We start from the raw sequence: 9,358 nt of genomic DNA on the forward strand, positions 1-9,358 counted from the left end.
ACAAGAAAATTGCTAAAACTATTTTATAAACATTTGTTTATGTTGTTTTATGTTATTGACAAAATATATATTCCAGGTAATGAAAAAAAAACAAAACTTTAATCGAAATAAAAGCCTAGGGCATCAGTGCTGACAAGATACATGCAAAACTAAGGGTTAATTCGTTTGTTTATACTTTTTGACATAATAGTACCTTAAAAGAGAGCCGCACTGAATTGTCAATCACACCTTGTTTAATACACCTTGGGCTTGCCTACTTATTTCTGTAGGTGGTAGGTGTGAACAGGTAAGTCAATATAGGTAACTACATCGATCTGTTAACCAATCGAAATTAATATCATAGGTATTTAAGATATTTTAATGACAAATCCAATCATATAGGCTTGCCTGCAAAAAATCGTGCATAAAATATTATTTCCAAGCTATAAAGTTTTAGGATTTTAGCAATTTGATAGGTGCGAGAGAGAAAGTAGAGCGTCCGAGGTCCGAGTGATAGAAGAGGACACAACAAAGCAGCTGCACACTACCTGACCGTTGAATGTATCCGAGTGCGCATGCTCGTGCATTTATTTACACTTGACAGTAATTTTGAACTCTAATTTATTATAACTCTAATTGCGATCACAATTTTTGTATTATTTCACACTATATATACTTACAGCTATGAAATAATCAAAAATAAATAATTTAATATAATAATAAATAAATAAAAATTTATTCATCATTTTTTTTTTATTTTAAAGCTAAATTATAGAATTTAAAAATTATAAAAAAATCTATATTCTGTATTTAAAATTAAATAGAGAATAACTTATTTATTATTTAAAATTAAACAAATGCCGTAAAGCGGGAAAGAATAAGTGTTACTTTTAAAATTTTATTATAATAAATAAAAAAATCATCAATATAGAAAAATGAAATTTAATACATTTATGTTGTTAAAAGCGTTTATTACAAAGCATATAAAATCAGGGACCGTAACGGTTATACCTTTTTTTATAAAAATCACTTTTTAATCGTTATTAACTGAGATTTATTTTTTGCTTAAAACATAACGATTATTTTTCTAGTTTTATTTTTTACTTAGAAAATAAGCGTTGTTTTAAGTTTTATTTTTTTGCTCGAAAAATAATCGTTACATTTTAAGTTTTATTTTTTGCTCTGAAAATAATGGTTACGTTTTAAGTTTTATTTTTTGCTCGGAAAGTAATCGTTACTTTTTAAGTTTTATTTTTTGTTCGGAAAATAATGGTTACGTTTTAAGTTTTTTTTTTTTACTCGGAAAATAATGGTTACGTTTTAAGCTTTATTTTTTGTTCGGAAAATAATTGTTATTTCTTGAGTTTTATTTTTTGCTCAGAAAATAAAAATTATTTTTTACGTATGCGTATGGCATGCGTGAATAGACAGGGGGCGGCTGCATTGAATTTTTAACGGCACTGTGGAGTGGGTAATGAAAATACAGAGCAAGGTAATGGACAGCTACAAAACTACAGACACTAACAACCTATATTGAAGGATCAAGCCAATGGCAAAGCTGAAGAACAGGACAAAGTTAAAGATAAATAAAAATACACGGATAAAGATAATGATAATGATGATAAAGCAACTGTATAAAAGGTTTATAAATTGAAAAATATATGAAAACGTAAATTTATAATGCTCTTTGAACCTACTTTTTTATGAATAAGGCCATAAGTCTGTAAACAAGTTAATATTTACTAAGTCTGCATATGTAGGTAACAGATCCCCGTTAGCTTCAGAGAGGCTGTTTTTCGTCAACGCTATACGTTTTTGGAATTCTTTCCCTGCTGGTGGAAGAGGTAGTCTAAACAAAAGCATTCTATCTATGCATAGTTGAAAAATTAATGAACTGCAGCCGGATTCCAAATTTCGCTATCGCTAATTTTGATCGCAAAAAATCTCCAAACGAATAGCAGAAGCGCCCAACAACATGCAACATCTTGTTTCATGCCTCTCATACTGCCAGATTTGGTTGATTACACATTGCAGCTATTACTTTAACCTGCTGTATACTTTTCGGTCCCACTGCTTTTCATGAAAAATTAGTGTAGCGATTGTCAGAAATCCACTGCAGAATGGACTGCTCATCAATCTTTATCGCTATTTCTAATTTTTTTTTCTATCTTTCTATGCTTTTATTTCTTCTCTTACAATAAATGAAAACGGAAATGAAATGAAAATGATCTCAAAATTGAAATGGCTTATAATTCGCTAAAACACTAGACCGAGCGCTAAAACTATTTACATATATTAAAAATCTCCGGAATAATGGTCGATTTTAGTTAATGGCCATGCTTCAGAACTTCGTAAAATAAAAATTTTCTTGCTAAAAAATCTTTTGTTACACTACTTTATTTTATTTCTTTGATTGTACATGTTAAACAAAAGCTTGTTTTTAAAAAATATTTTTTTACGTTATTTTATTCTCAACTTTTTAGTTTTATGTTATATTACCAGGACATACTATTTTTATTAAGGGCTGACTCTCCATTTATGAGCATAATACATTTAATATAAGCGGCGTAAATCTTTTCGATCATCTGTTTAGGCTGAGCAAAACACGTTGAGTTCAGGTAGCGAAAAAATTGTACGATGGAAAAAACGGCGGAAAGTTGGCAACTGTTGAACTGAGCGGAACTACTCAACTGTGCGTTTCGACAAACAGTAAACGGTTAGACAATCTTCGCCTTATGAACGCGTCCAATGTGTCACGAATTAGGAGCATTATCAGAAACGAATCGCTGTCTTATTTAATTTAAGCATTCAGTTCAAGTACAAACCACACACCAGGTAGGTGCTCTACAGATATTCGTATAGAAATATTACAATGTTAACAGCTAATTCATTCAAACTAAGTTCCGATATTTTATCTTACCAAGGAATTCACAATAGAACTGTTGAACTAAGCGGAACTACTCAACTGTGCGTTTCGACAAACAGTAAACGGTTAGGCAATCTTCGCCTTATGAACGCGTCCAATGTGTCACGAATTAGGAGCATTATCAGAAACGAATCGCTGTCTTATTTAATTTAAGCATTCAGTTCAAGTACAAACCACACACCAGAAACGAATTGCTGTCTTATTTAATTTAAGCATTCAGTTCAAGTACAAACCACACACCAGAAACGAATTGCTGTCTTATTTAATTTAAGCATTCAGTTCAAGTACAAACCACACACCAGAAACGAATTGCTGTCTTATTTAATTTAAGCATTCAGTTCAAGTACAAACCACACACCAGTAGCTCGTTTCTGTAACTCTTCTCTACCGATTATTTCTCTACTGGTAGAGAATATAAGTTTTTCTCTACTACTCATTAGCAGTAGAGAACAGGGCGGCGAATTCATATCTCAATTCGCCTTGGTAGAGAATTGTTACAGAAACGAGCTACAGGTAGGTGCTCTACAGATATTCGTATAGAAATATTACAATGTTAACAGCTGATTCATTCAAACTAATTTCCGGTATTTTATCTTACCAAGGAATTCTCAATAGAATCTACGATACCAGTGCCTAAAACTATACTACTTAATTGCGCCGGCAAATTACGCTCTGCTATCACTAGCAGTAGTGAAAGCGCTGTCAAAAAGTTGTTAAGCGAAGATCACATGATTTGTACGGATCTGTACATTTTGGCAGTCACAAAGTTTACAAATTGAGTGATCCCTGCTTAAGATGGAGAAAATTAAAGGTAATAGTTATAAGTGCATATCATAAATGTATGGTTTTATGTTTGTTTTCAAACGAAGTATATTATTATATTAAACGAGCAATTCTTGTATATATATATATATATATATATATATATATATATATATACACAGGGTTCTCTGAAACGGCTCTCACGATTTCGATGAAATTATTTATTTATTTATATTTATTTAATTTTTTGTTAAAAAAAGGTAAAATGTTACTATTTATGAGTACCAAGAGAAGGTTCTTAAACAATGCTTTCCCTATATACAAACTGTTATCTCTTAGGATAATAGTGTAAGGTTGCCACTTTTTTTCGATTCTACATAATTTATCTAAAACATCGCAATATGGATATCCAATGAAAGGCATTGTTAAGAACTTTGGTCAGAAAATATTTTCCATCAGGGTTGCCACGTTTCTATGTAATACAAATTTTTATTTTGTTAATTTCAATCAACATTTTTTTATGTATACACAGTACATACACGATCAAAAGATATGTACCATCCATTCCAGAGTATTTCGCAACAGGGTTGCCACATAAATTTTAGAGTAAGGAATTTGCTTAATAGATATCGAAATCCTATTTTTTTTTGTTTATTTCCAAAATATTTTTTTAAAGCTATTCAAATCATGAAAAGTTTAAAAAGTATATGCACTCCGGGCGAAGCTTGGTCCACCTGGTACTCTAGTATTACAAGAATACATATATATAGCATTCTGTGGAGGCATATGTATGTAAGTTAGGTTAGGTTAGGTAAGCGGGCTGCCTCCGCATGTGGAGGCACACTTGGACTCGTTGTGATGCCCTTAGAGGGGGGAGGGAAAAAAGGGTCGCATGGAGGGTAGGGGAAAGAGGGAGGAAGCTATGGCTTTTTGCCGGAGAAACGCTCCGAACTCACAACGAAGCTCTTCAGTCGACTGATGTCCACTCCCGAGAGCTCATCGGGAGTGTGAAAAAGTGCGACCCAAGGTGCTTAAACCTTAGACTCGCAAAGGAGGGGCACCAGAGCAGCAGATGTTGAGATGATTCCATCTCATCATCCTCCATGCAGCTGGTGCAGTAAGGGTTATCCGCAACATTCAGCCTTACAGCATGGTTACCAATCACACAGTGACCAGTAAGCACTCCCACAAATAGTGAGAGATGCAGCTTGCTTAGTCTCAAGAGCTGCCTAGACCGCCCCCGGTCCACCCGTGGCCAGAAAGACTTTACCACCTTGCATTCCACCCTCCCTATCTGAAAGTAATTCCTCGAGGGTTCCCTGTCTTGCAAGCTCATCAGCCATGCAGTTTCCAGCGATTTCGCTGTGACCAGGAACCCAAATAAGCTTAATAGCAAAATAATCAGACGCAGTCGATAGGGAAGTCAACACTCCCTCACCGGTTTCGAACGCACCGTCAGGGAGCCAAGATCCCTGATGGCTGCTTGGCTGTCAGAATAAATATTTACCTCCTTGACAGATGTTACACTAGAGAGCAACCAATCCGAAGCCTCTTTTATCGCGGCCACCTCAGCCTGGAAAACACTACAGTGATCAGTAATCTAAATTTCAGGACGATGGAGAGCTCTTCACAGAAGACACCTCCGCCAACCTTCCCAAAAGGCGTAAGTTAACTACATACAAATGTATGCATGTATGTATATAAATACATGAGCATATTTTCCGTTTATCTTTACCATACCATGGCACATGACTCTGCAGTATCATTCATATAGCCTTAACAGTATTCAGAAGAAACACATCGTACTCAGGGCCACAGTGTATACAGTAATAAACCTTTTCGCAGTTTTTCACCATTTGGTCCCCGAGGAGTACTTTTGGGTTGTGTGCAGCATTTTCGTTTTGCGCACACGGCAACACTTACTGTGGGGATTTTCGCCTCATGATTAGAAAAAGTTCATTTCGAGGATAAAATATACATAATTATGTATTATTTATGAACAAAATGTAGGTTAAGTATAATATTCATCTTTAATGTATGCTGACATTCATGCTTATTGAAGAATAATATCAATAGTTAAGTACATAATTGACGCTTGTGTTTTATAAACTGGAAAACTCAAATCGTAATTATAGCACTGAATGCAGTTTTCTTAAATGTAAATTTAAAATTAAAAAAAGGTCCATTGTAAGATTATATTTTTATGAAAAACGTAAATTTTGTGAATTTATCAAGCAAAATTCTAAATTTCCGAATATATTTAAGTCTTTATTGAAAAACAAAACAAGGTTTGTATAGCTATACAACCTCCAATGCCAGCTAGCGCATTCGCCCATACAGTCCATTAAGCACACACAAATTGAGTGATCTACAAGTTACTAGCGTTTTCAGCATTTAACAGTTCATTATCATGTACGATGTAATATAACAAGTTATACACCGAACTATGATAATCTGTACTAGTATCTATAATAATAGACAATAATTTGCAATGTTTTTACACATTTGCAATTAGCATCGGTCAATATTACACAGTCATGACTTGTGCCACTCTGTCATAGTACGGTTGTTGCTCCCTTTCATACCACAGTAATTTTGTATACAACTCTGAATCAACAAGATTCATGCTCCTTGTCATTATCAACCCTGATCAGATTTTACCCCCGAGGAGTACTCAAAAAGGTTTATTACTGTATATACTGTGGTCATGGCTGCCAATTTGGCTCAAACCAGGCCATTTTTGGCCGTATTTTACTTCAAATGGCACTTAATTTTTCAATTTGGCATAAACTGCCAAATTGGCACTTTCAAAAATAATAATATTTCAATAAATTTTTGGAAAATCCTTTGCCTGTACTTCTTTTTGTCAACTAAAGTTTTCTAATTTCTATAGTGTATACAACTGGTTTATCTTACTTTGCACTGGACTTTTGTTTTAGGAATATGTCTGTAATTTTAATGCCAAATTAGAAGAACTAAAAATAATGGCAGCTTTTTTGGCACTTTTATTTTTCTATTTGGCACATTATGGCATTGTTTTATCCTCAATATGGCACTTCATAGCTAAGTATAGTTGGCAACCCTGATCGTACTAACTGAAATTTTTTCGCCTGCGCGATAGTAGAAGTACCTATGTATGTACACTTTTAAGATGCATACGTATGAATTATGCGTGGCTTTTATTGCATCTCTATATTTCCATAACTCCCTGTGAGAGGAAACCAAATAATGTAATGTTTAACAGAAGTGCTCAAAGCTTTACTACCGCCGGCAGCTTTAACAATTGTATAGTGGTTTTACGTTCTTTGTCAAATTACGCTCTGTTAGCCATAAATTTTACTATGATTTGACCGCCTTTGTATCAAGACCCCTGGATCATATAGGCAATTCATTTATATTCTATATTACATTTTCATCGTGATTGGAACTGTGCTGAAAATTTCAAGTCTCTAGCTTGTCGGGAAGCTAGTTTAAAATCGATTGGAAATTTCCTCGGGATGACCAAGATAAATAAAAGCTTGTAATAAAAGCAAATGTACTACACGTACCACAATCAGTTCGTATGCCTGAACACGTTTAATATTTGCACTTGAAACTTTTATAACTATAAGGGATATTCTTTCCGTACGTCTTGTCCTTAAGCTAACATAGCTATTAACAGTTGAACCTTTTGAAGTTGGTTTGGATAGTGAAGACCAGTAAGTTAGGGATTTTAAATTACACCGTCGTAATCCTTGTTTAATTCTCTATAAAAAACATGTTGCAAAAAATGGGCGTTTTTCAAGAACTATTTTTTAAATATTTTTGTTTTTTATTACGAGATGGTTTATTTTGTGAGAATCAACAATTTTTTTTAATTTGTTTTCGAAAACGTATGTTGAGATATATTAAGATTTAGTAAGGTGTTAGACAGCGGGTTTATGCAAAAATTAAAATTTTATTGCGGATTCCGATAGAATACCTTTCCAGATATAATATTTGTACGGAAAGATTTTTCTTTAAGGCGACAAACCTCTTGAAATGGGCGTGGCAATTGCAGGACTAAAGTTAGCAAAACGGAGATTTTATTGCGGATTTCAGCGGCATATCGCTTCGTTAATAATATTTGTTCCACAACTTTTTCGATCAAAGAATATTCTAGAAATGGGCGTTGCTATATTAAAACCAAAGTTCACAAATTTAGACTTTATTACGGCTTTCGCCCGAATATCTATAAGGATGCCTTAATTTCAAAAACTCCAACTCTTCTTCGCTTTTCTTAAAAAGGAGTATTTCGCATATTGTAAATTCATCCTCAATTATTTTACATAAAAAAGGGTTTATGAAGTACGCAAACGTACATTTAAATAATTTCAAATCGGCAAATCTTTCTTCCAAATCTACTTTTTAATCATGCGCAAAATTTTTTCTAGCAGTAGAATATTTTTGAATATTTTTGAAATCCGACAAAACCTAATCCCCCTAAAATATAGCTAGCTTTGTGTTTTTTGAAACTACCGTTACGTTGGTGGAACCCGTGGTTTTTGTCCGATTTCAAAAAATTTCAATGTGGCGCTTAGGAAGCTTAAGCGCAATGTGTATACCACATTTGGTTGAGATCGATCATGTAGTTTTTGACATACGCATATATCATATAAGTGGGCGGTGCCACCCCCATTTTCCTAAAAATTCTTGAAAAACCACTTCTTTGCTAAAGAACGATTGTACATGTATATCGATTTTGAATAAACATTGATGAATTCCTTAGCCACACTGCTCAAAAAATCTGAAAGCCCGATATATAAACAATATAAATTGAAGGCCGTATTTAAGAAAAGTCTCCTAAATTCGCCAATTTTAATGCGATTGCAATTAATGAGGTATCAGTTTATTTGAAAATAGATTTAATTTAAGACAGTACTACATATTTTGAAATTATGGAAATTATCAATGGTCAAAATTTAAAAAATTAAGAGAAATATGTTCTTTTTTTATTTTACCCCATAAAAATCCCAACAAGCCAAGTCCGAAAATATATTATTAAATAACATTTTAAATGCCCATATATCCTGTGTCAGATGGCATTCGATCTTTGAAATCGAGTCAAAAATAGTCATTCAAAAACTCATAATTCTACAAAACCGTATTTTTTAACCTAAATCGACAGGTCGCGACCTCTAAATGACCTTTAAAATATCTATAAAAATAGGTAATAATATTTCACATAAAAACGAATAAAATTAGGCGGTAGGGTCTTGAAATTTCCAAAAAAAACATTTTCGATGAGCNCAAATCTACTTTTTAATCATGCGCAAAATTTTTTCTAGCAGTAGAATATTTTTGAATATTTTTGAAATCCGACAAAACCTAATCCCCCTAAAATATAGCTAGCTTTGTGTTTTTTGAAACTACCGTTACGTTGGTGGAACCCGTGGTTTTTGTCCGATTTCAAAAAATTTCAATGTGGCGCTTAGGAAGCTTAAGCGCAATGTGTATACCACATTTGGTTGAGATCGATCATGTAGTTTTTGACATACGCATATATCATATAAGTGGGCGGTGCCACCCCCATTTTCCTAAAAATTCTTGAAAAACCACTTCTTTGCTAAAGAACGATTGTACATGTATATCGATTTTGAATAAACATTGATGAATTCCTTAGCCACACTGCTCAAAAAATCTGAAAGCCCGATATATAAACAATATAAATTG

Source organism: Rhagoletis zephyria, unplaced genomic scaffold (assembly GCF_001687245.7).
Source record: "Rhagoletis zephyria isolate East Lansing unplaced genomic scaffold, Rhagoletis_zephyria_1.1 Rzeph_scaffold_01783, whole genome shotgun sequence".
Classification (NCBI taxonomy): Eukaryota; Metazoa; Arthropoda; class Insecta; order Diptera; family Tephritidae; genus Rhagoletis; species Rhagoletis zephyria.